The sequence below is a fragment of the Phacochoerus africanus genome, chromosome 9, assembly GCF_016906955.1.
Source record: "Phacochoerus africanus isolate WHEZ1 chromosome 9, ROS_Pafr_v1, whole genome shotgun sequence".
Classification (NCBI taxonomy): domain Eukaryota; kingdom Metazoa; phylum Chordata; class Mammalia; order Artiodactyla; family Suidae; genus Phacochoerus; species Phacochoerus africanus.
In genome coordinates this window covers 123,907,783-123,932,017 of record NC_062552.1, presented here as the reverse complement: position 1 = coordinate 123,932,017, position 24,235 = coordinate 123,907,783, and the positions used below count along the sequence as shown (strand labels likewise).

The 24,235-nt window shown below is 46.2% G+C and overlaps 1 protein-coding gene and 1 pseudogene across 8 annotated transcripts in view; both read right to left on the bottom strand.

Moving 5' to 3' along the window:
• The window catches only part of WDR25 (WD repeat domain 25), a 144,377-nt gene that overhangs the window by 62,604 nt on the left and 57,538 nt on the right, over positions 1-24,235 (bottom strand). The gene's annotated exons all lie outside the window — the stretch shown is intronic.
• On the bottom strand, positions 4,700-5,393 carry LOC125135648 (hypoxanthine-guanine phosphoribosyltransferase-like; annotated as a pseudogene). The gene has a single exon (XR_007137024.1). The product of XR_007137024.1 is annotated as a hypoxanthine-guanine phosphoribosyltransferase-like (transcript).

Here is a 24,235-nt window from a genome sequence, read left to right as displayed (position 1 = left end):
GCTTCCAACCCGAGGAAATCTTGTGGGTTCTAACCTGCTGAGCCACCGTGGGAACTCCAGGAGCTCGGATCTGAAGACAGAGCAGGCAGCGAGATGTCTGAGTGTGATGTCCAGGAGGGAGGTCCAGGGTGGAGGCTGGGCTTTGGAAGTCCCTGCCACAGACGGCCTTTCAGTCAGGAGCTGGATGGGCTCTCCAAGGGAATAAATGTAGAAGACAGAGCAAAGAGGAGGTGGGGGGCCAGGGGGAGGCTCAAGAGAAACCAGGAAAGGAGTCTGAGAAGAGGCCAACGATGTGGGGAGACAACAGAAGAAGGGTGTCCCGGAAAGAGGAGCGGACGGTGATCAGCAGCCGCTGACAGGTGGACTGGAATGGGGGGGGAGGGGAGGGGAGGGGGGAGAGGGAGGAGGGAGGGGGAGGAAGGGTGGACTGTAATTCTAATCAAAGAAAGAGGAGACCTTGAACTCTGTCACCACCAGTGCCAAAAGCAGCAGCTGGAAAGGTCTGGATTCTCCTGGCCAGGCCTCCTGAATCGGCCACGGAAACGTGTTTAAGGAAATCCATCAATCTGTAAACTGTCCGATATCTCCCCTCTGCAGTGAAAAATGCGTACCTGGCTCCCCTGGCTGATATACACACAACGATAGCGTCAGAATCAGTGTAGACCAGTCAGCCACTTCTTCAAGTACCCAGGGTGAGGGAAGGAGAATCTTTGCTAATCGCTCTCCCTAATTGAATTTAATGTTCACTGTCAGGTTTTAAAGATTAATTCCCAAACACCGTGGCAGCCTGAAGTGCGTACCTTTTTTCAATTAAGTAATTAGAGCTCCCAATCTGCCTTCATGGAATTAAGGAGTTAAGTCTTCTGTCAAATGTGCCAAGACGACTTGAGGTATTAACTGGAGACATTCTATGTGTCCAACAAAAGTCAGATTTAGAAAGAACATGACAGGCAAAATGTGCTGTCGCTGGCTCAGCCCACGTTTACCGCAGTTTCCGTGTCCCGGTTACGGAGCCGTGGCCCCACCAGGCGCTCCTTGCAGTGTCTCCTGACTTACTGCTTTAGCCACAGGTCATGTCCTTTCTGCCTTTCTGCCTGCCTTTTGTTTTTGTTTATAAAACAAATACAATCTCCTTATAAAATATTCAAGTTATACAGAAGTGCGAAAAGCGAAATCCCACAGGAATCAACAGGATTGCTGTTTCTCTAATAACAACAGAAATAAGTTTGCTCTGCAAAAAAATTACCAGAAAACAAACAACAACCACAAAAACCAGAGAAAGATGAGAAAATAAGGGTTGGCCATCATCCCGCCACCTGGAGATAGTGGCTGTCAGACTTCTGGGTGAATCTTTGCCTCCCATTTGGCCCCATCTTGCCAGCTCTTGCTTCGAGGACCCTCCCAGTTCAGCCCTGGCTCCTGGCCTCCTCTCCACCCTCGACAGCTCCTGCTGCCCCAAGAGATCATTCTAGAGACCATTGCCAGGTGCCCAGTGCGCAGCACAAGCCTGGGCAGCCAGCGCCCAAGGCTACACCACCGTCTGCCTGCAAAAACTTTGGGAATCCCTCACAGGGCGGGGGCGGGGGGGTGTTCAGGGGTTGGAAGCGCATTGAATCCACAGACCAATTTGGGGAGATGTCTCAACAATATTGAATCTTCCAGTGCATGAACAGGATATATGGCTCCTTTTATTTAGGTCTTCTTTAATTTCTCTAGGCAATGGTCTATGGTTTGGTTTGGTTAGGTCTTTTTAGGGCTGCACCCGCAGCATATGAAGTCCCCAAGCTAGGGGTCAAACTGTAGCTGCAGCTGCCAACATACACCACAGCCATAGCGACATGGGATCTGAGCCTTATCTGCAACAGCTCACAGCAACACCAGATCCTTAACCCACTGAGCGAGGCCAGGGATCGAACCCACATCCTTTTGGATAACTGGTTGGGCTCATTAACTGCTGAGCCACGAGAGGGACTCCCAGGTTTATAGTATTTTATGAAAAAATCTTACACACCTTTTGTCAAATTCATCCATAATTATTTCATGGTTTGATGGTACTGTAAATGGTATTTTAAAATTTTTAATTTCGGGTTCTTCATTTCTAATACATAGAAACACAATTAATTTTTGCATGCTGATCTTGAATTCTGCAGACTTCCTAAACTATTAGCTCTAGAAGTCTTTTTACAGATTCAGTAGAATTTTCTACATAGACAATCACGTCTGTGAATAAAAAAAAATTTAACCCCCTCCTTTCCAATCCAGGTATCTTTTATTTTCTTTTTCTTGTCTTAATGCATTGGCTAGACTGCCCAAAGCAATGCTGAATAGACACAGTGCGAGAGAACATCCTTGCCTCGTTCCTGACCAAATGTAATAGTCTGAGAAAATTATCTTCTATTTCTAGGTTGCTGCCGAAAGTTTTTATCAGGAATGAATGCTGGATATTGTGAAAAGCGCTTTCTGTATCTCTTGAGATGATCACACACTTCTTCTCTTATAGTTCATTAATATGCTGAATTATATTGATTTTCAAATACTAAGCTAAACTTCCATTCCTGGGACAGATCCTACTTGGTCATGATATTATTAATTAGCTAATGAATGACTAATTAAATATTGGGTTGATGTGCTGATGTCATTTAAAATTTTTGCATCTATGTTCGTGAGATATTGATCTATCGCTTTCTTCTCATATGCTGCCTTGTTCTTGGTTTGGTCTCAGGGTGATGCTAGCCTCATAGAACAAGTTGGGAAGTGTTCCTTCCTCTTTGATTTTCTGGAAGAGTTTGAACAGAATTTTCTATTACCTTCCTAGGGCTGCTGTAACAAAGTACCACAGACTGAGTGGCTTAAACAATAGAAATGTATGGTCTCATGGTTCTGGAGGCCCAAAGTCAGAAATCAAGATAGGCTTGGTTTCTTCTGGGGGCTCTGAGGGAAGGATCGGCTCTTCTCTTCTTGACCTGTAGACGGCTATCTTCATGTTCATGTGGTGTTCTCCTTCTATGTCTGTCTGTCTCTAAATCTCCCCTTTGGAAAAACATACCAGTCTTACTGGATCAGGGCTCATCCTAAAGACCTCACTTTAATTTGATTTTCTCTGCAAAGATCCTATGTCCAAATACAGACACGTCCTGAGGCACTAGGGGTGAGGAGGCCAAAAGATACATTTTGAAAGAGACAGAATTCAACCCAGAACAAACTGATACTACTTCTTCCTTGAATGTTTGGTAAAATTCACCAGTGAAGTCTTTAAACTTTTCTTTATGGGAAAGGTTTTTAACTATGAATTCAATTTCAGTAATAGATGCAAGGCTTTGGAGGTTATCTAAATTTGTGAGTGTGCTTTCATTGTTTGAGTCTCTCAAGAGATTTATCATATCATCTAAGCTGTAGTCTTCATTGGCAGAAAGTTGATCATAGCATTACCTTAGTACTCTCTCAGTGTCGTTAGAATTTATAATTGTCACTTCTCTCATTCCTAATATTGGTAATTTGGATCTTTTTTATTTCTGAAAAGTGGCTAAAGGTTTATCACTCTCATTGATTTCAAAGAACCAGCTTTTGGTTTCACTGATTTTTCTCTCTACTATTGGTTTTCTATTTCGATTACTTCTGCTCTTATCATTATCTCTTTTCTTTTGCTTATTTTGGGCTGATTTTGCGTGTGTGCATGCGTGTGTGTGTGTGTGTGTGTGTGTGTGTGTGTGTGTGTCTTAAAGTGGAAGCTAAGATAATTACTTGGCAATTTTCTTTCTTTCTTTTTTTTGCTTTTTATGGCCACACCTGTGGCACATGGAGGTTCCCAGGCTAGGGGTCAAATCGGAGCTGTAGCTGCCAGCCTATGCCACAGTCACAGCAACATCAGATCCAAGCCTCATCTGCAACCTACAACACAGCTCACAGCAATGCCAGATCCTTAACCCACCGAGTGAGACCGGGGATTGAAACTGCGTCCTCATGGATGCTAGTCAGATTTGTTTCCGCTGAGCCATGACGGGAACTCCTTCTTTATTAATATAAGCGTTAGTGCTATAAATTACTACTTGAGAACCACTCTATGTTCACAAATTTTTATTTATTTTTTTCTTTTAAAGAGCCTTTAAAGATTTTTTACCCTGAGGAATTCAAAAAGTGGTAGGTTTCTGGAATTTATGGATCTGTACTTGTTGACAATGACTCACCGGAAATAATCTGAACAAGCAGGAAAATACAATCGATAGTACTGAAACCTACTAAAATAATCCCAGGACGTATGATTTATTCAACATAACAATACCGCTAAGTACTGTCACTGATATGAAACCGACTGCTTCTTACTTTTCTAAACACACAGTGGTATAATTAACAATACTCAATCATTTCTGTTCTTTCCTGAATATATAAAAATTAAACTACCAATTAAAAAACTAATATATTCTTCTCTTTAAATGTTTCTTACAGATACAATTTCAATATTTTCATTCAACAGTGCTGTGGTTTAAGAGATTTTTCATCCACAAGTCAAACAACAATCCACCCAAAGGGAATGGAGAGTCTACAGGCTCACAGGACAAATAAAGAGTTCTGGAATGCAGCGACTGACATTTCTAAAATACAAAACATAAAATTCTTAGACGATACATGCAATTAGCTCTACTAAGCAGCTGGCCACAGAAGGAGAACATGTGCTAACTTTACTGGTGATTTCAATGGCACTCCAGATGTCTCCAAACTCAACTTGAACTCTCCTCTTAGACTTTGTATTTTGCTTTTCCATTTTCACTAATGACACAAAGTCCCTGAAGTATTCATTAGAGTCAAAGGCATATCCTACAACCAACTCATCTGGAATTTCAAATCCAACAAAGTCTGGTCTATATCCAGCACTTCGAGGGGTCCTTCTCACCAGCAAGGTCGCCACCTTGACCATCTTTGGATTATGCTGCTTGACCAAGGAAAGCAAGGTTTGCATTGTTTGGCCAGTGTCAATTACATCTTCAACAATCAAGACAGCCTTTCCAGTTAAAGTTGAGAGGTCCTCTCCACCAATTACTTTTAAGTCGCCTGTTGACAGTAGCTCTTCAGTCTGATAAAACCTACAGTCATAGGAATGGATCTATCGCTATTTCTGCTCAGGGCTTTGATGTAATCCAGCAGGTCAGCAAAGAATGTATAGCCCCCCTTGAGCACACAGAGGACCACAATATGATGGCCCCCACCTCTTCCATCACATCTCGAGCAAGCTGTTTGGTCCTGTCCATAATTAGTCCATGAGGAACAAAAACCTCTTCCAAATCCTCAGCATAATGATGAGGTGTACAAAACAAATCTAAGTCATAACCTGGTTCATCATCACTAATCACAACACTGGGGCTGCGGGTCGCCATAATGGAAAATGCTGTGTTTTCATTTGCATTTGGTTCAAAATGTTTTCTAAAATCCCTATCAGTTTCTTCCTGGACCTATAGGTTATTAACAAGGGTGCTGTTTAGCTTCCAAATATTTGGGAATTTTTCAAATATCTGTTACTGATTTTTAATTCCATTTCATCATCATTAGAGATACACTTTGAATAATTTCAGTCCTTTCAAATGTATTGAGCCTTGTTTTATAGCCTAGATTACAGTCTATCTCGGTAAACATTCCATGTACACCTGAAAAGAATATGCATTCTGTTGCTGTTACACTGAATGTTCTGTAAGTGTCAATTAGGCCAAATTAGGTGACAGTGTTGTTGAAGTCTTCTATACACTTATTGATTTTCTGTTTACTTGATCTATTGACTATTGAGAAAAGAATATTAAAAGCTCCAACTATAATTGCGAATATGATTATTTCTCCATTCAGTTCTCTCAGTTTTACTGCACGGAATTTTAAAGCATTCTTATTGGATGTATACATATTTATGCCCCAATGTTTATAGACCTAATATTAAGTACCTAATGTTACGTCCTTTGATGAATCCACCCCTTTCTCATTATGAGTCTTTTTATCCTCGCTAATATTCTTTGCTCTGAAATCTACTTTATCTGATATCAATGTGGCCATTTTTGCATTTTTTATTACTATTACATTGATATATCATTTTCCATTCTTTTACATTTAACTTTTGGTGTCATTTTATTTAAAGGTCCTTGTAGGCATTGTATAATTGGGTCTTGACTTTTTATTGAACCTAACAATGTCTTAAATGGGCACTGAGACCACTTCATCTATTACTGACATGGTTTGGGTTTAATTTTCTGTTTTCTATTTATCCCATCTGTTGCTTGTTCTCTTTCCTTTTTTTTTTTTTACATTCTTTTGGATTGAGTATCTTTTGTTATTTCGTTTTATCTCCCATTGTTAGATTACTAACCATAAATCTTTGTTTTGTTTTATTGCTAGTTGCTTTAAGGCTTACACACTTCTGTAACTTTAAGCATACCTCTGCAACTTATCACAGTCTAACTTCCAATAATGTCACCACTTGCCTTATAAGAACCATAACAACAGTATACACCATCCCCCCCACCTCAGCTTTCATGCATGTTATCACATATTTTACATTGACATATTTTATAAGCTCCACAAAACGTTATTGTTTTTACTTTAAAAGTAAATAAAGTGTTTTTTAATACAAAGAAGAATATATGTGTGTGAGTGTGTGTGTGTGTGTGTGTGTATCTGAAGCACTTAGCTGTACACCAGAAACAAACAACATTGCAAATTAACTATATTTCAATTAAAAATGAAATAAGAGGAGTTCCAGCTGTGGTGCAGTGGGTTAAGAATCCAACTGCAGCAGCTTGGGCCACTGCAGAGGCATGGATCCAATCCCCAGACTGGTGCAGTGGGTTAAATAAAGGATCTGGTGTTGCCACCGCTGTGGCATAGGTTGCAGCTGGGGCTTGGACTCAGTCCTTGGCTGGGAACTTCCATATGCCACAGGTACGGCCATAAAAATAATAATAATAAATAAAAATAAGAGAAGTCCCCTGTGGCACAGCTGATTAAGGATCCAGTGTTATCACTGCCGCAACTCAGGTTGCTGCTGTGGTGCAGGTTCAACCCCTGACCAGAACGTCCTCATGCTACAGGTGTGAACAAAAAATAAAATGTGATAAAGTGATTTTTTTAATACTAAGAAAAAGCATTTACAGTTATGCACATATTTACCATTTCTAGTGCTCATCATCCCTCTGTGCAGATGTAGATTTCTATCTGGTATCATTTTCCTTCTGCCTCAATAACTTTTTTTTTTTGGTCTTTATAGGGCTGCACCTGCAGCATATGAGTTCCCAGGCTAGGGCTGAACTGGAGCTACAGCTGGTGGTCTATGCCACAACCACAGCAACGCAGGATCCAAGCCACGTCTGCGACCTACACTGCAGCTCATAGCAACACCAGATGCTTAAGGCACTTAGCAAGGCCAGGGATTGAACCCACATCCTCATGGATACTAGTTGGGTTCATTACCGCTGAGCCACTACGGGAACTCCTCAAGAGCTTTATTTAACGTTTCCGTAGTGCAGGTCTGTTGGCGATGAATTACTTCAGCTTTTAAGTGCCTTGAAACAGTATTTTACCTTTCTTTTAAAAAGATATTTTTCTGGTTTTAAATTTTCAGTTGACAGTGTTGGTTTTCTTTTGGTACCCTAAGTACGTTGTTCAACTGTCTTCCAGTATTATTTACAATAAGAAGTCTTTTTTTTTTTTTTTTTGGTCTTTTTGCTATTTCTTGGGCCGCTCCCGCGGCATATGGAGATTCCCAGGCTAGGGGTCCAATCGGAGCTGTAGCCACCAGCCCACACCACAGCAACAGCAACGCCAGATCCGAGCCGCGTCTGCAACCTACACCACAGCTCACGGCAATGCCGGGTCGTTAACCCACTGAGCAAGGGCAGGGACCGAACCCGCAACCTCATGGTTCCTAGTCGGATTCGTTAACCACTGCGCCACGACGGGAACTCCTACAATAAGAAGTCTGCTGCCATTCTCATCTTGGTTTCTCTGCATGTAACTTGTCTTTTTCTCCCCCTCTGACTGCATTTAAGATTGTTCTCTTTATCGCTGATTATGAGAAATTCCACTGATGAACTTTTTCTCTTCATGTTTTTTGTGCTTGGGATTCACTGATATTCTTGGATATATGAGTTTCGTCAAATTTGGAAAATTTTCAGCCATTATTTCCTTAAATTTTTTTTCTGCTCTCTCTTCCTTTGAAGACTCCAATGTCATGCATATTCAGTGAACTTGAAATGGTCCCACAGCTTACTGATTTCTCTGTTTATCTTTTTCACAAGCTCTTTACTCTCTGTATTGCATTTTAATTAGTTTCTATAACTATGTCTTCAAATTTGCTAAGCTTTTCGTTTTAGTTTCTGATCTGCAATTAATCCCATCTGGTGTACTTTTCATCCAAAACTTTTTTTTTTTCCATCTCTATAGAGATCAATTTGGATCCTTCTTCTGTCTTTCATGTCTCTCCTTAATATGCTTAAATTTTTCTCTACCTCTTTGCATATATGGGGCATATTTACAACATTGGTTTAACATTCTTATTTACCAATTATATCATCTGTACCATTTTGGGGTCTGTTTCTATTCACTGATTTTTCCTCTTATCATGGTTCAGATTTTTCTTCTTTCACATGCCTTTTAATCTTTGTTTGGGGAGTTCCCATCGTGGTGAAATGGTTAACGAACCCGACTAGGAACCATGAGGTTTCGAGTTCAATCCCTGGCCTCACTCAGTGGGTTAAGGATCCGGCCTTGCCATGAGCTGTGGTGTAGGTTGCAGACGCGGCTCAGATCCCATGTTGCTGTGGTTCTGGCGTAGGCTGGTGGCTACAACTCCGATTCGACCCCTAGCCTGGGAACCTCCATATGCTGTGGGTGCGGACCTAGAAAAGACTGAAAAAAAAAAATCTTTGGGGAGTTCCCGTCGTGGCGCAGTGGTCAACGAATCCGACTAGGAACCATGAGGTTGCGGGTTCAGTCCCTGCCCTTGCTCAGTGGGTTAACGATCCACGTTGCCGTGAGCTATGGTGTAGGTTGCAGATGCGGCTCGGATCCCACGTTGCTGTGGCTCTGGCATAGGCTGGCAGCTGCAGCTCCAATTAGACCCGTAGCCTGGGAACCTCCATATGCGTGGGAGAGGCCCAAGAAATAGCAAAAAGACAAAAAAAAAAAAAAAAGCTTTGTTTGGAAGCAAGACATGGTGAATTTTACCAGATTTGATGTGTTTTATTCTTGTATTCCTATAATAGTCTTGAGGTTTATTCCGGGACACAGTTACTTGGAAACAGTTCACTCCTTGCCAGGATAGTTTCTAAGCTTTGGGAGGAACCAGAGCAGCACAGTTCAGGGTTGTTTCACTCCACTCCTGAAGCAATACACTTGTGAAAGACAAGGGATCAAACCTGCATCTTCATGGATACTAGTAGGGTTCTTAACTGCTGAGCCACAATGGGAACTCCTCACCCTGTTTCTTTTGAGTGGATCTTTCCTCACCTCAAAGAACTTCCTCATACACACGTGCTGGTCAGTATTCCACTGAAGACTTTGAGGGAACAACCTACAGATCTCTGGAGCTTTCTTTCTGTGCAGCTCTCTAATCTCTGGTTCTCTCTTCTGAGAACTCTAGCTGCCCTGACCTTCCTGGGCTCCCAGCTCTGTCTCCTCAACCCAGGAAGCTCGCTGAGACCTAGCAGGATTTCTCCTCCCTGTGCTATAGTCTAGAAACGCTCATCAGGCAATAAACTAGAACAATCCCAGGGCTCGTCTCACTTTGTTTTCCCTTTCTCGGGGATGACTGCCTATGCTGCCCAGTGTTCAGTGTCTGAAAACCAGTTTCTAATATTTTGTCTGTTTTTTAAGTTTAAAATTGGAGCATAACTATGGTCCCTATTACTCCATCTTAGCCAAAAGCATGAGTTCCCTAAGGTATTTAGAAGTGTGTGGTTTAACTGTCAAATGTTTATGGAGTTTTTATTGTTTAGTATCTTATTATTATTTATTACCAATTTAATACCATTGTGATCCGAGACTGGGCATTCCATTGTTCAAACCCTTTTAAATGTATTGAGATTTGCTTTATGTCCTAGCATATGGCCTACATTAGTGAAGTACTATTTGAATTTGAAAAGCATCTCTACCCTGCACTTGTTATGCACAGTGTTCCATAAATGTCAGTTAAGGTAGCAGATAGTGTTATACAGGTCTTCTATCTTTATTGATCTAGTTGTTCTATCAATTACTTAGAGAAGAGTGATAAAATCTCCAACTGGGATTGTGGATGTGTTTATTCTCCTTTACTTCTATGAAAAATGTTTCACGCATTTTGAAGCTCTGTTATTAGGGTCATATTTGACTGTTATGTCTTCCTGATGAACTGATCCTTTTGTCATTATGAAAAGTCCCTCTATCTCTGGTAATACCCTTTGTCTTGAAGTTTGTTTGTTTTTTGTTTGTTTGTTTGTTTGTCTTTTTAGGGCTATGCCTGCGGCATATGGAAGTTCCCAGGCTAGGAGTTGAATCAGAGCTAGCTACAGCTGCCAACCTACACCAAAGCCACAGCAATGCAGGATCTGAGCCCCATCTGCGACCTACACTACAGCTCACAGCAATACTGGATCCTTAACCCACTCAGCGAGGCCAGGGATCAAACCTACGTCCTTATGGGTTCGTTACCACTGAGCCAGATGGGAACTCCCTTGAAGTCTACTTTATTGGTTAGTATTATTAGCAGACTTTCAGTCTTCTCATGCTTATGGTTTGGATGATATCTCTTCATTCTGCCTATTTACTTTTTGCTTATTTGTTTTTTTACTTAAAGTGTACCTTATTAACAGCATATAATTTAGTCTTGCTTCTGTATCCATACTTACAATCTCTTTTAATTATAGTATTTACTCCATGTACATATAATATAATTGTTGATATGAGATTTATTTTTTATTTAATTTTTATTATAGTTTATTTACCATGTTATGTCAATGTCTGCTGTACAGAAAAGTGAACCAGTTATACATATGCATATATACATTCTTTTTCTCATATTATCTTCTCTCATGTTCTATCACAAGTGATAGAATATAGAGATATGAGCAGATTTAAACCTATCATTTTGCTGTTTTCCGTTTTTAACCTCTGTTCTATTCTTCTCTTCCTCCTTTCCTGTCTTCTTTTGAAATTATTATTTTTAGAATTTCATTTTATCCACTGGCTTTTTGGCTATGCCTCTTAAGTTTTTGTTTGTTTGGTTTTTGGTTTTTTTTTTTTAGTGGTTTCTCTAAGGATTACAATATACATGCTTAATATTTTCAAGTCTTCTTAGAGTTAAATTGTACAAGTTTACATAAAATATAAGAAGCTTGCAACCATAAATGTCTTTTCTTCAACTGTCATCCTTTACTCACAGTTGTCATATGTATTACACCCACATATGTTATAAACCTCAAAATATGATAATGTTTGCTTTAAATAGTCATTTTTTTATTTAAGAGGAAAAATAGTCTTCTATATTTTCCTACATATTTACCAATGACTGTCTCTCTAATCCTTCCAAAAGATCTGAGTTCCTGTCTGGCATATTCCTCCATCCTAAAGAACTTCCCTTAACATTTCTGTAGTGCACATCTGCTCACCACTTTATTTCACCTTCATTCTTAAAAGACACAGAGGTCAGGAGTTGACACGTTTTTATTTTTCTATCAGCACTTTAAAGATTCCATTCCACTGTCTCTAGACTCCATTGCTTCTGATTAGAAGTCAGTGATTTTCTCAACATTATTCTCTTCCACGTGAAATTCATTTTTCTCTCACTACTTTCGAGGTTTTCTCTTTATCTTTGGTTTCCAGAAATTTGGCTATGATATGCCTCAGTGTGGTTTCCTTTATATTTGTACTATTTGGGGTCTGCACAGTTGTGGTGTTTTGTTTTGTTTTGTTTTTCTTTTGAATCTGTAAATGGTCATATGTCACCAAATTTGGGAGCATTTGGGCATTATTTCAAATAGCTTTTTCTTTCCCATTCTCTCTCATCTCTTTCTAAGACTCCAATTACACATACACTCTTACAATATATATTACACATGTATCTCTGGAGGTTGTCCAAAGGCCCTTGAGTATCTGTTCTTTTTCCTCCGATTCTTTCTTCAGTTTTCAGGCTGAATAATTTCTATTGATCTAAGTTCAGTAGCTCTTTCTTCTCTAATCTCCATTCTGCAATGGTGTCCAAAACACAAACTCTTTCTATCAGATATTATATTTTTCAGGTCTATACTTCCCACTTGTTTTTCTTTATAGTTTCTATTGCTACAGAGATTTCCCTATTTTTTTTATTCAATGTGAGTATATTTTCCTTTGTGTCCCCAAGCATCATTATAACTGTTTTAAAATCCTTGTCTGCTAATTTCAGCATCTGATCACCTTAGAAACAAACTCTACTGAAAGCCTTCCTCTTGAATATGGATCCCTTTTTCCTGTTTCTTCCTTTATTGAGTAGTTTGGGGTGAAATACTAGGGATTACAATATTTACATTGTGTATATTCTTATGTTTCTCTGAAGAACATCAATTTATTTTTTTAAAGAAGAGAAATTTTATTTTTATATATAATGATTTTCATTTTCTTCCATTATAGCTGGTTTACAGTGTTCTGTCAACTCTCTACTGTACAGAATGATGACCCAGTTACACTTACATGTATACATGCTTTTTTCTCACATTATCATGCTCCATCTTAAGTGACCAGACATAGTTCCCTGTGCTACACAGCAGGATCTCATTGCTAATCCATTCCAAAAGCAATAGTCTGCATCTATCAACCCCAAGCTCCAATCCATCCCACTCCCACCCCCCACCCCCCGACAACCACAAGTCTATTCTCCAAGTCCATGATTTTCTTTTCTGTGGAAAGGTTCATTTGTGCCGTATACCAGACTCCAGATTTAAGTGATATCATATGGTATTTGTCTTTCTCTTTCTGACTTCACTCAGGATGAGAGTCTCCTTTAAGGAGGGAGCTAACCTGGCTCCACTCACATTTCAAACTCTGTCGCCTCTGTTGTGCAGCAGCAGCAGAATTTTCTGTTCAGCCCCTCAGTCTTAGCTGAGCTGCCGAAACTCTTCCCCATACGTAGGTTCAGGAGTCACCCAGAGACCTGGGCCGAGTCTAGTCACAGAATTTGTGGCTCCTCCTCTCTCACTCTTTCTGAGACTTCCCTCCTCACTTTCCAGGTGCTAGGACTGCCCCAAATTATGTCCTCCGGTTCTTCGAGCCAGTAACACTGTACGTTTCTACCTGACTTCTAGTTGCGCTACCTGGCACAGACTGGCACCCACCCTCAGGCAGAAAAACATAAAAGCAGGCAATGCAGCTGGTGCCATTTCCTCCTCTGAGGGCACGTTCCCTTCCATGTCTGCCTGCTTTCTGTTGTTCTCCAATACCTTTGGGCAGTTTGTTGCTGTTGTTCAGAGTTTATAATTGTCATCTATAGGAAGCTAGTCTGGTGGGAACTGCTCCTTCATCACTGAAAGCCAAATCTAATATCCAATTTTAAGCATCTGGTTTGCAGTAATGGAGAGTAAGACGTCACCCCATCTCCTCACCTCTATCCCCACGCCTGACACACACCCATACTGTGTTACCCCAGTATTTCAACAAAAATCTCCCCACACCCTGCCTTCTGGTAGGAATATTAAAAGAGTGAGGGAATGGAATACTTCTTTGGTGGGTCAGCCACGTGTCACAGAGATGACAAGAAGACCAGGAGTGATCTACAAGTTGATGTCATTTACTGCAGGCATGAATGAAGAGCCAGGAGTAATTTAAGGTGATAATCCCACCCCCACTACTCTCCCCACCACTGCCAGTCTCAGGAAAACTAGTGGAGAGCCTGGGAAGCCCGCAGGTATAGGCACTTGAACCAGTCTCACCTGAATCTCTAAGAGCAGAGCGCCTCAGCTGCTGTCTGTGTTACAGGGGGCTCACATCTGCAGAAACAGCGAGAGCTAAAGTGGCATCTTACACCACCCTCCAAAGTGCTTCCTAGAATGTTTCCTATACCAAATGACGCAGCTCCCTCAAAGTAAAGGTTGAGGAGAAACTTGATCAGAATCTGCAAGTACATGAACATTCATTATACAGAAAATTCCAAGAAATTATTCTCTCTATTCAATAAGGTCAGAACAAAGGGAAGGAGTTTTAAATGTCAACAGAAGATGTAAAAGGGCAAAAAAGAGTTTTCTTCGAGTAAAGAGGATTAAGAGCAAGACATTTCACAGAGGTCGCTGAAGAATGCGTGGGGAGCTGGAGGTGGGGGTTCAGAGGTCATCGGGTCCACCCTGCTTGTGGAGTGGGGGTGACTCCTCGGCAGCCTGCAAGGTTCTCAGCAGGGGGTGCAGCCTGTCCAGCGGTGGGGAGTACAGGACTCCAGGAGGAGCCAGAGCCCCTTCTGAAAGCACCACAATCTCAGACACTCTTCTGAGACCAAATACCCCCTCGCCTCCCACCCCCAGGTCACAGTAATCATGGAGTCAGCAGTTACTGCATGCGAAGCATGCTTTTCGGCACATTATGAGAATTAACTCAATCCTTACGACAACATCGGAGGAGGGCAGGATTATAAACATCACTTGACAGGTGAGGAAACTGAAGGCCAGGGAGGTTATCTGGCCCAGGTCACATTGTGAAAGGTGAGCAGGGAATCAGACCCAGGCAGGCTAGCTGGAGAGCCTCCAGGCTCAACCACCAAGGCTCATCCACCACCCCCCTGCTCTGTGGAGTGAGCCAGCACAAACCAGACTGACGCCTCTTGCCAAGGACAGCCCTCTAGGGATGGATGCATAGACAAATGGATAAATGTCAGGTGGATGAAAGGATGGCGCTCCCGGTTGGGGTCATCTACAGCTTGGATGAGCGGACCTCCTCTTCTCTAAGGGTACTCGGTGTGTTGATTAAGTTGTGCAACAGAAGGAGGCTCAGGGTCATGCCCTTGGTCATGAGGAACCGCCCCCATTCTGGAGCCAAGCATTAATTCTCCGAGTTGAGCGCTATTTCTCCTCAAGCCACGGCCATCCACGTGGACTATATCGCCTGGTAGACACTCCACCCCCCATGTTCATGAGAGCATCCTGAGACTCTCAGGCACCACGAGGACCTGAGTTCCAGCTCATTAGTAAAATAAGGATGAGATGGAATCGCCAAGGTCCTAAGGGCCTGGATTTTGTGAGTGTCAGGTGCCCTTCCAAATCAAGAATCACTTGGTCTCTGGCCTCAGGATACACAGATCCCAGGAGTCTACGAACAAAAAAGAACTGATGGTTGTGGTGAATGAATGCTGGCTTCCAGCAAGCACATCTGTCTTTTAATCCTGCAATGCCATGCGCTCGACTGCCTGCTCAATGTCCACTCGTGCTTTTTCCTTTTTGTGGCTGCACTCGCAGCATGCAAAAGCTCCTGGGCCAGGAGTGGAACCCACCCCACAGCAATGACAACCCCAGATTCTCAGCCCACTGAGCTGCCAGGGAACTCCCCATTTGCACTTTCTCTGGTATGAGTGCCCCACCTTTCCTTGGAGAACCACCCATGCCTCACACAGTCAGTGTGGCACACTAGACACTGGCTCTAACTTCTACAAAGGACACGTGACACAGGCCTGGCCAATCAGAGGCAGTGAGATACAAGTCCAGGTTTCAATGGGCAGGAAAGGGGAAGAAACATTTCCTCTCCACTGGGATCGGAAAGGAGCAGCCCTGAAGTGGAAAGGGGGTCACCACGGGGATGGCATGTCCCTGGGACCAGGACACACTGAGAGAGAAGTAAGACCAAGACATGAGGATATCTGAGCCCCTGAGTGCAGCCATGCCTAAAGCTGCAGCCCTCAGGCTTGTCACCTCTCAAACCAAGAGATTCACTTTTTTGCTCCAGAGACTAGGAATTGAGTGTTCTGTCTCTTGCAACCAGGAGTTCAAACACAAATCCATTGCAGAATTCCGGGGAGTCATTTTCATGAACATTTCTCAATACAAATAAAAAAGAACACCAGCCCTTCACCCCTGAAATTTCATCCAGAAACCCAGTAAGGGGGTGCACTCAGAGCCTTCCAGCCACAACGCCTTACCTGGCCGTGGACTTCTCCCAGACACGCTCGGGGGCTCGGTGGGGGCTGCGCTTGGAGTCAGTCTAGCAGGAAAGCTGTCAGTTGACCGGGAGGCCTCCACACACCTGCCTGGCCTCCCCTGTCACTCCTCAGCTGGACTTCACCTTGCAGCCGGGACTCCCCACCCCACCCTGCTCTTTGCAACCTGGGGTCTTACACACGGCCTCCCCGCTACTTGAAGCAAACTGCTCCCTCTACCAGTTGGCCCCCATCCTTCCTTCCAGTCTCCGCTGAGATGCTCCTTCCTCCAGGAAGCCCTCTTGACTCCCTGGGATACAGCCCCAGCGGATGTCATGCTCCACGCTTCCTCTCTGGGAGGGCTGGATGCACCACGTGGCATCGGCTGCCATCTGTCGTCCTCTTTCCTGAGGCCAGGCCAAGAGTGGTTGGTGTGGTGGGACAGAGTGTCGGTCAGTGGACCAGGCAGCTGGACGGACTTATTCGCTCTCCATTGTCAGTCAGTACTCCTTTCCCCCAGGACATTACTTAGAATGATCTTTGGATCATGCAAGAGACACGTGTACTTTGATAATAAGCCCCATAAGGGCTACCATCCCTTTAGGCCCCCACCTGCCCCACAGGTGATGGAGTCTCCAGAGCACCCCCTGAGGTAGGCGTAACTGGGCCATTTTACAGATGATGGGACAGAGGCTCTAGGTACAAAGAAAGTCACCCAAGGCTATATACGGAGCAAGTAAGGGGCCCAGGATCACAGCCCGAGTCCAAGTCCACGTGCCTTGCTCAGGGTGCTCCTCACCCGGGTGCCAGGTGTTACTGCCCTGGGAAGTGGGCGGTGGGTAAGATCCTAAAAAGAAAGAGAAGGTGACCCTGGACCTCACCCTTGCACTCGGACAAAGGAGCCACCCGGAACCCGCCGGCAGCATCTGTACAGCATTTTTCTCGCATTCCTTGTTTTTACTGAGATCCTACTGAATATACAATTTGGCGTCCTGCGTTCCTCGCTTAACATTTTGCAGTATTCTTAAAAACTTCATTTTCAAAAGTGCAGTTACCCATCAATTCCAGAGGAGCCGAGCGTGGATATGGCAGGGGCCTTGAACCTGACCATTTTCCCCTGGTGCCAATAGCTATATGCACACAGCAAGAGGATTTAACAGCCTGATTCAGCACGGTGGAAGGAGTAAATTGCTTGAGTCTGGGAAATACATTACCTCAATCTCACAAATGGTTTCTGAAAATCATTAGGCCACAGAAATGTCATTCTGCAGGCCTGGCTTCTGCCGCCTCCCCCACTGGCCCAGCTGCGCCCCATGTCACTGGGAGCACTCAGACCTGGGGTGGTAGCAGGCTGAGCCCCCGGCCCTCCTGAAAAACACACAGAATGTTCTCTCGGCTGCCCTGATCTGCTCAAATCAGAGACAGTAAAAGAACTGCTGATGGGAATCAGCTCCCACCTCTACCCAGAGGCCCCTCACTCCCACCCGAAGCCCAAGTCCCCGCATTGCCGTGAACTCCCCGGAAATTATCTCTGTGGTCTCCAGGTTGGGGTCCAAAAATAAGGTTGTAGTTGATGTACGTAGTAGACTGATGTCTATTCACTACAGTAGATTTGCATCAAGTCCATTTCTCAGAAACAATGCCTAAGTCTAATTACTCCTAGAAGAGGCAGCTAAGAACTAAGCAACCAGTTTCCAGTGGCTTGCGGTGAGCTCGAAACTCCCCTGCACCCAAGCTCGTACCCAGGCCTGGGGTTCTTGAGGACTGAGCATTCATCATTCCCTAACAAACTGTACCATGAACGCATTAGGCGGTGGTATTATTAATGGAGCCCCCAAATTTTCTAATAGTCTTGAATTAGTTGTATAATCACATTACTTTGGTGAGCACAAAATTATCTTACCTATAAAAGTTTAACAAGTGATTCTAAAGGATTAAGAGGAGTTATATAATGGGATAATAATGATAAGTCTATAGCACTTAAGTCAATGATTTTGTGGTCACACAGCCTGTAATTTACCGAAGCTGCTTGGCTGCGGGTTTAACAGCCAGAAATCCCTTTATCTGTACCTGTGCTGACAGCAACAGGGACGCATACGTCAAAGAACAGCAGCTCCCCCAAGAGCCAGGTGTGATGTGATCAGCAATACTTGTGCTGATTACGGAAAGCCCATCTGTCCATTAGTCAATCTGTCCGTCTCCCCTGCACCCTGGCTCCCAAGATTTCAGACACAGCACGTGGCTTCCAATTTTTTTAAAAGAGGAAAGTGGCACAACTGCTGTTCAGCTTTTAGGTTGTTCTTTTTTCCTTTCTTTCCATTTTCTCTTCAGGGCTGCACTTGCAGCACATAGAGGTTCCCAGGCTAGGGGTCGGAGTGGAGCTGCAGCTGCCAGCCGAGGCCACAGCCACGGCCACACCCGATCCATGCCACATCTGCGACCTACACTGCCGCTCACGGCAGCGCCAGATCCTGAACCCACTGAGCGAGGCCAGGGATGGAACCTGCATCCTCACAGACACTAGGTCAGGTTCTTAGCCTGCTGAGCCACAGCGGGAACTCCTAGGGTATGTTTCTTAATTATCACCGGTATCGCGTCATGGACGGTGCGTCGTCCTTGATACGTTTTCACTGATGCGGATCATCAACACCAGCAGTGCATCTGCTGTGACTCTGCGTCGTTGTGAAGACCCTGGGGGCCCCAGGAGCAGGTGCGCACAATGCCAGCCCACCTCTCTGGACTCTGATTGGGCCCCTAGCCGCACTCTCCCACCCCGCCAGCAGGAAGGCGGGCCCAGGGGCGAGAGTCCGGGGGTCACAATGCTGGGGAAACGCCACACGGAGCCGTTAACTCAAGGCGCAGAATCCTTGTGGAGGAGTTCCCGTCGTGTCTCAGTGGTTAACGAATCCGACTAGCATCCATGAAGATTCAGGTTCCATCCCTGGCCTCGCTCAGTGAGTTAAGGATCTGGCATTGCCGTGAGCTGTGGTGTAGGTGCGGCTTGGTGCGGCTTGGATCCTGCATTGCTGTGGTTGTGCCGTAGGCCAGCCGCGATAGCTCTGATTTGACCCCTAGCCTGGGAACCTCCATATTCCTCAGGTGAGGCCCTAAAAAGCAAAAAAATAAAATAAAATAAACAGAAGAAGAATCCTTGTGGACTAACCCTCCTTTTTTCTTTCCAGGATGGCCGCCTGAAGCCCTTCCCCTGAGGCCGGCATCACCCAGGCCAGCCATCATCTTAGAGGAGGAGCCCCAAGGTGGAAGCACAGGGCTTTGAACCCCACATCTGTGGGAACGGGCTCCCCAGCGCCTCCAACGCCCAGGTTAGGATGTCTTTCCAGCCAGGCCCTTCTCCGCCCAGATGCCCCCAGACAGGCTCCACGCCCACATCTCCCGAGGAAGAAGTCGGAAGCTCAGGGCGACCCAGGAGCTCAAGGAAAAAGGTGGAGGGAAGCTTCTCGTTAATCCGAAAATGAGAGGCCTGCCACCCAGCAGGTCTCCCTTTTAACTCTGGCAACTGGGAAGCTTCCGGCCGATTTCGTGGGCCCGGGTCGGCCTCCTCCACCCCCGCCCCCAAGCTCCCTGGCTTCTAAGCCGTCTTTTCTTCTCTACAACCGTCAGCTTTAAAACCCTCTTGTTGGTATAAGTTTTGATGATAAACTAGTTTAAAACCTCTTTTGGAAGTTGTAGCGGCATAAATTATAAATAAACACCAACAAAGCAAAAGCTCTGAGGCACAATCTTATTACCACCTTGAAGGAGCTTGGTGTCATTTTTCTTCCAGTGAACATGTAAATCTGGTGTCCAAAACAATGCAAGGTGCTTTATTCTGTGGCTTATTTGCATGATTTTTAATGGGAAACAATACTAAAGTGTAACTGAATCCTCTAATCCTAAATTCATCTAGACTTTGCTGCAGAGCGCACAGCTGTAATACATTCCGAAGTTCACAGGAGATTGGCGTGCAGAGCTCTGAGGTTCCCGGGACAAGAGAGCAAGCGGGAGGCCTTCGGGGACCCCGGGGGACAGCAGCGAGGCCATCAAGGCCTGACCTGTCGCCCCACAGTGCCCCTTCCATCGACATGGCCTGAGCAGATGACAGCGTCTCTGCACCGCCACTTCCACAGCTAGGAAAGGGGGCCGGCCCGCTGCTGCCCGGAGCTGCAGGGAGGCTCAACAGCAATTACCGTAACGCAATAGAAGGCACAAGAGAAGAGTCTGCTCTCTTTCCTACTTTCTGCCACCTGCCGCCCAAATGGCTCGGTGCTGGAGCAAACAGGGCTCCCTAAAAAGCAGGGCACTGCTTGAGCGCCTCCCTGCACGCTGGCCGGGCAGGTGAGGCCACCCCATGTGCGATGGTCCCAACCGTCCACCCCGAGGTCAGTCCCAGAGGCCCAGTAGCAAGGAGCCAGCCCAGGGCCAATGAAGGCGTGACAGGGACAGCGGAAGCCCGCACCTGGGGGTCTCGAAGGTCCTCCTGAAGTGTGAGGAGGTGACGCCTCTGCCACGTGTGTCCATGGAAAGGCAGCTGCCCTGACAACGGCGGTCTCAGCTTCAGCTTCAACTGGACCTGAGACCCAGCCTAAGCTGGAGCAGAGCGGGGCCAGGCCCTGGACAGAGCCCCAGACCCCTGGGTTCCACCTCGCACCCCGGGCTTAGGAAAGACGTCCATCCTGGACTTGCCCGGGGCAGCTTTCCTGACCCACGGCTAAATGGAAGGGGTCCTGCTTGCTAGCACACACCTCTCTCCACCCTCGCCTTTCTGAGGACAAACCGCTACGCTCTTTTTTTTTTCTTCTTCTTGTTTTTTGTTTTTGTTTTTGTGGTTTTTGTCTTTTTACGGCCACACCTGCGGCATACGGAGGTTCCCAGACGAGGGGTCACATCGGCGTTGTAGCTGCCGGTCTACACCACAGCCCCAGCAACTCAGGATCCGAGCCGCGTCTGCGACCTACACCACAGCTCACGGCAACGCCGGATCCTGAACCCACTGCGCGAGCCCAGGGATCGAACCCATGTCTTCACGGATGCTAGAAGGTTCATTAACTGCTGAGCCACGACAGGCTTTCCAAACTGCTATGTCCAAAGAAGAAAAATTACCAGCGGCTTTGGTGAAGCACCAGCCCCCTCCACCCCAGCTTTCCTTTCACTTTCATGGGTCCAGAGGTCTCTTCCAGCCACAGCATTCAGCCAGATACGTCCCAAGAGGACACAGGCAGCCCCGTGCAGAACTGAGACCACTGCTGTGACCAAGAGGGGCCGTGGGCAGGGCAGGGGTCCGGCTCTCCCTCCAGCTGCCTGGCCGTGGGACAGAGAAGGCTTACGCCTCCCCAGGGCTGCTGGGAGGAGACAGTGGGAACATGCGTCAGGAGGGCCTCGCCCGTGCCGGGCGCTAACGGGCAGCGATTGCCATTACTCATGCTCCAATCACTCAACACACGCTCTCCCGCCTTCCGAGCGCAGGCATTTCACATCAGCCCGGAGCGCTCCCAATTAATGAAAGAACAAATTAAACTGTCATTACTTTGGCTTAATTCTGTAATTAAAGAACTTCAAGAAGCGACTGGCTCTAAATAATGCATGCTTTTGTCAAAAAAAAAATGTTGCATTCTGGGCAAAGAGGGAAAAAAATAAGGGGGGAAATGCTTCGGGGAAAAGGAGAGAGAAGAGATATGAGGTGGGAGCGATGATATTTATCCCCAAAGATCGGAGGGGACAATCAAGTGACAGCTGAAGGACTTAATTTGTTTTTGAATTAAGGCTTCAGCTATCACCGAAAACAGGAAAATATATGGCCCCCACCCCGAGCTCCCGCTCCACATCTGCCATAAACAGAAATGGTGTCGGGAGTAATTCAATCGGTGGCTTTTCCAGTTGATGAGGCAAAGCTCGGCAGTCATTCTGACATCTGCTTGTGTGTGACTCTCCTTTTTATGTCAGTTCAGGGGAAAGAGAAATAAAGAAAGGAAAGGCATGTGGCACGTAAATTTTTTTAAATGTGTGCCTCTTAACCAGCAGATCATGCAGCTGCCACATGTTACGAACCTGAGGTGGTGGCTGTCCCATGCAGGGGTGGGGAGAGGGGTGGGTCTGGAGTCAGACGGACAAGATTCCAACCCAGCTCTGGGCACCCCCGCAGCCCGACCCAGGCCCCCTCCTGCGGGCGAGACAGGGCAGCGAGCAGAGGCTGAACAAGCGCCTGTGGGCTGGCAACAGCACATGAGATCTGGATTGGGAACCAGCAGCCAGGCCTGCAACTTCAAATTAAATAACTTATTGAGATGTTTTCTTCTCGTTAGGCATTAATGTTTTCATAAATCTCATCCACGGGGTAATTGCAGCGTCCTGATTCTCTGAATCACATAAAGAAATGGCTTTCAGACATGGCTCCCATTTCTGCCTCTATTAGCTGCAGAACCCAAAGGATGAAATGTTATTAAATACAACTTTCCCCCTGCAATACCGCCAAGTTCCAAGAACAGCTTGGAGGTTTCCCTGAAAAGGTTGGCAGACGTGCTTAGGACACAGAAGAGCAGCTGCTTTACAAACTGCATACTTTCATTAACTTACTGCCCCTGCACCGTCCTGCCAGCTGCAGGGTTAAAAGGGAGAGAGATTAAACTGACGGAAGAGGCTCCCGAGCAGCAGGTCAAGGCACAAGTGGTAAATCTCCTTGTAGGTCTGTCCTGGGGAGCCACAGAGGGGGTCTTAGTTGGGGCTTGGCGGGGGAGGGGGGACTAGTATATTAAATGTTAATGACATGTGCCCACTATTTCAACGCTGAAATGTCAATTATCCATACCACTAGAAACATGATAACTTTCTTTGCTCTCCTGTCCCCGTCAGGTATGCACCAGGGGCCTCCGCGCACCCCCACGCCCCTCCACCCACCCCCACGCATCCCCCACACACCCCCTGGAGCTGGTAGGAGGTCTGGGATGCAGGAGCGCCCACTAAACACTGCCTAGTGACTGAGTGACGGACGGCAGGTCCAGACAGGGGCTGGCCACAAAACAGGTGCTGGGGAGACAGCCCATTCATCGCTCCGTCCAGGGGCGTGTGACAAGCCCTTTCTGGCCAAGACGCAGGGCGCCCTTACCGGCTTTGCTACATGAGCCCGCCCCTCCTACAGGAGCCTCTGCACCCACCCAGCTCCTACACCGCCCCTGGACGACCTTGGGCAACTGCTTGACCCTCTTAAGAGAAGGTTTTCCTGCTGTACAATGGAGATACAAATACCCAGCAGAGAGCTGCTGTGAGGTGCAGGCCGGCACGCGGCATGCTTGGCGCGTGACTCTGCGCCCTACAGACCTCCCTCCTCCTCGCCCAGCGTCCATGCAGGATGCCCGCCGCCCGGGCCTCGGCCTGGCCCCGGCTGCTCGCCAGCTTTTACTCCCACTGCCCTTCCATCCTCCCAGCAGCCTGATGTCTCACCAAAGAGGAAACGGAGCCAGAGCGCTTCGGTAACTTCACGGCAGCGCGCGTGCACGCGGGGCCACACCAAGCTGGGGGTGGGGGGGCTCTACCCCAAGCTCCGGGCGGGAGGGGGGGCCCTCGTGCCAGTGGCCCTGCACGCTCTCACCCTCACGCCCTCACACCCCCAAAGCGCCCCCACGCCCCAGGCACAGCTGCTTCCACCTCTGGCTGGTGAGGAAACCCCTCCCTTTGAGACCTAAACCATCCCTGCGCCACCTCCCCCACCTTCCTAGCAGTGAGGGCAGCCCTGGGCCTGCTCCCAATGACTAAGGGTCACACAATTATCCCCATGGACAACTGTCCGTCCCCCAGCAGGGACAGCTCCCTCCAGAGGAGGGCCCCCAACCCACACCTCTGCACCCCTGGGGACCCAGGACACAGCAAGAGCTCAGCCAAGGCTGGAGGCCTCCGTGGGTCAATAAACAGGGTGCCTTCGAAGTGTCCATCATGGTACTGGTACCAGAACGTTCTGAAAACCTCAGCCAGGAAGCAGAGCCTGGGCTCCCTGGCTTGGTTTCAAGACCAAATCAGGCAGTGAGCTCTGTGCCTTGTCTGATTAAAGCGATGAGCAGGAAGTAAACACGAGGCTGTTTATTGGCTCCAACACAGAGCCCTCACTCAAAATGCCAGGGACCGGGCACTTTGACACAAATTCAGAAGCAGCATCTTTAA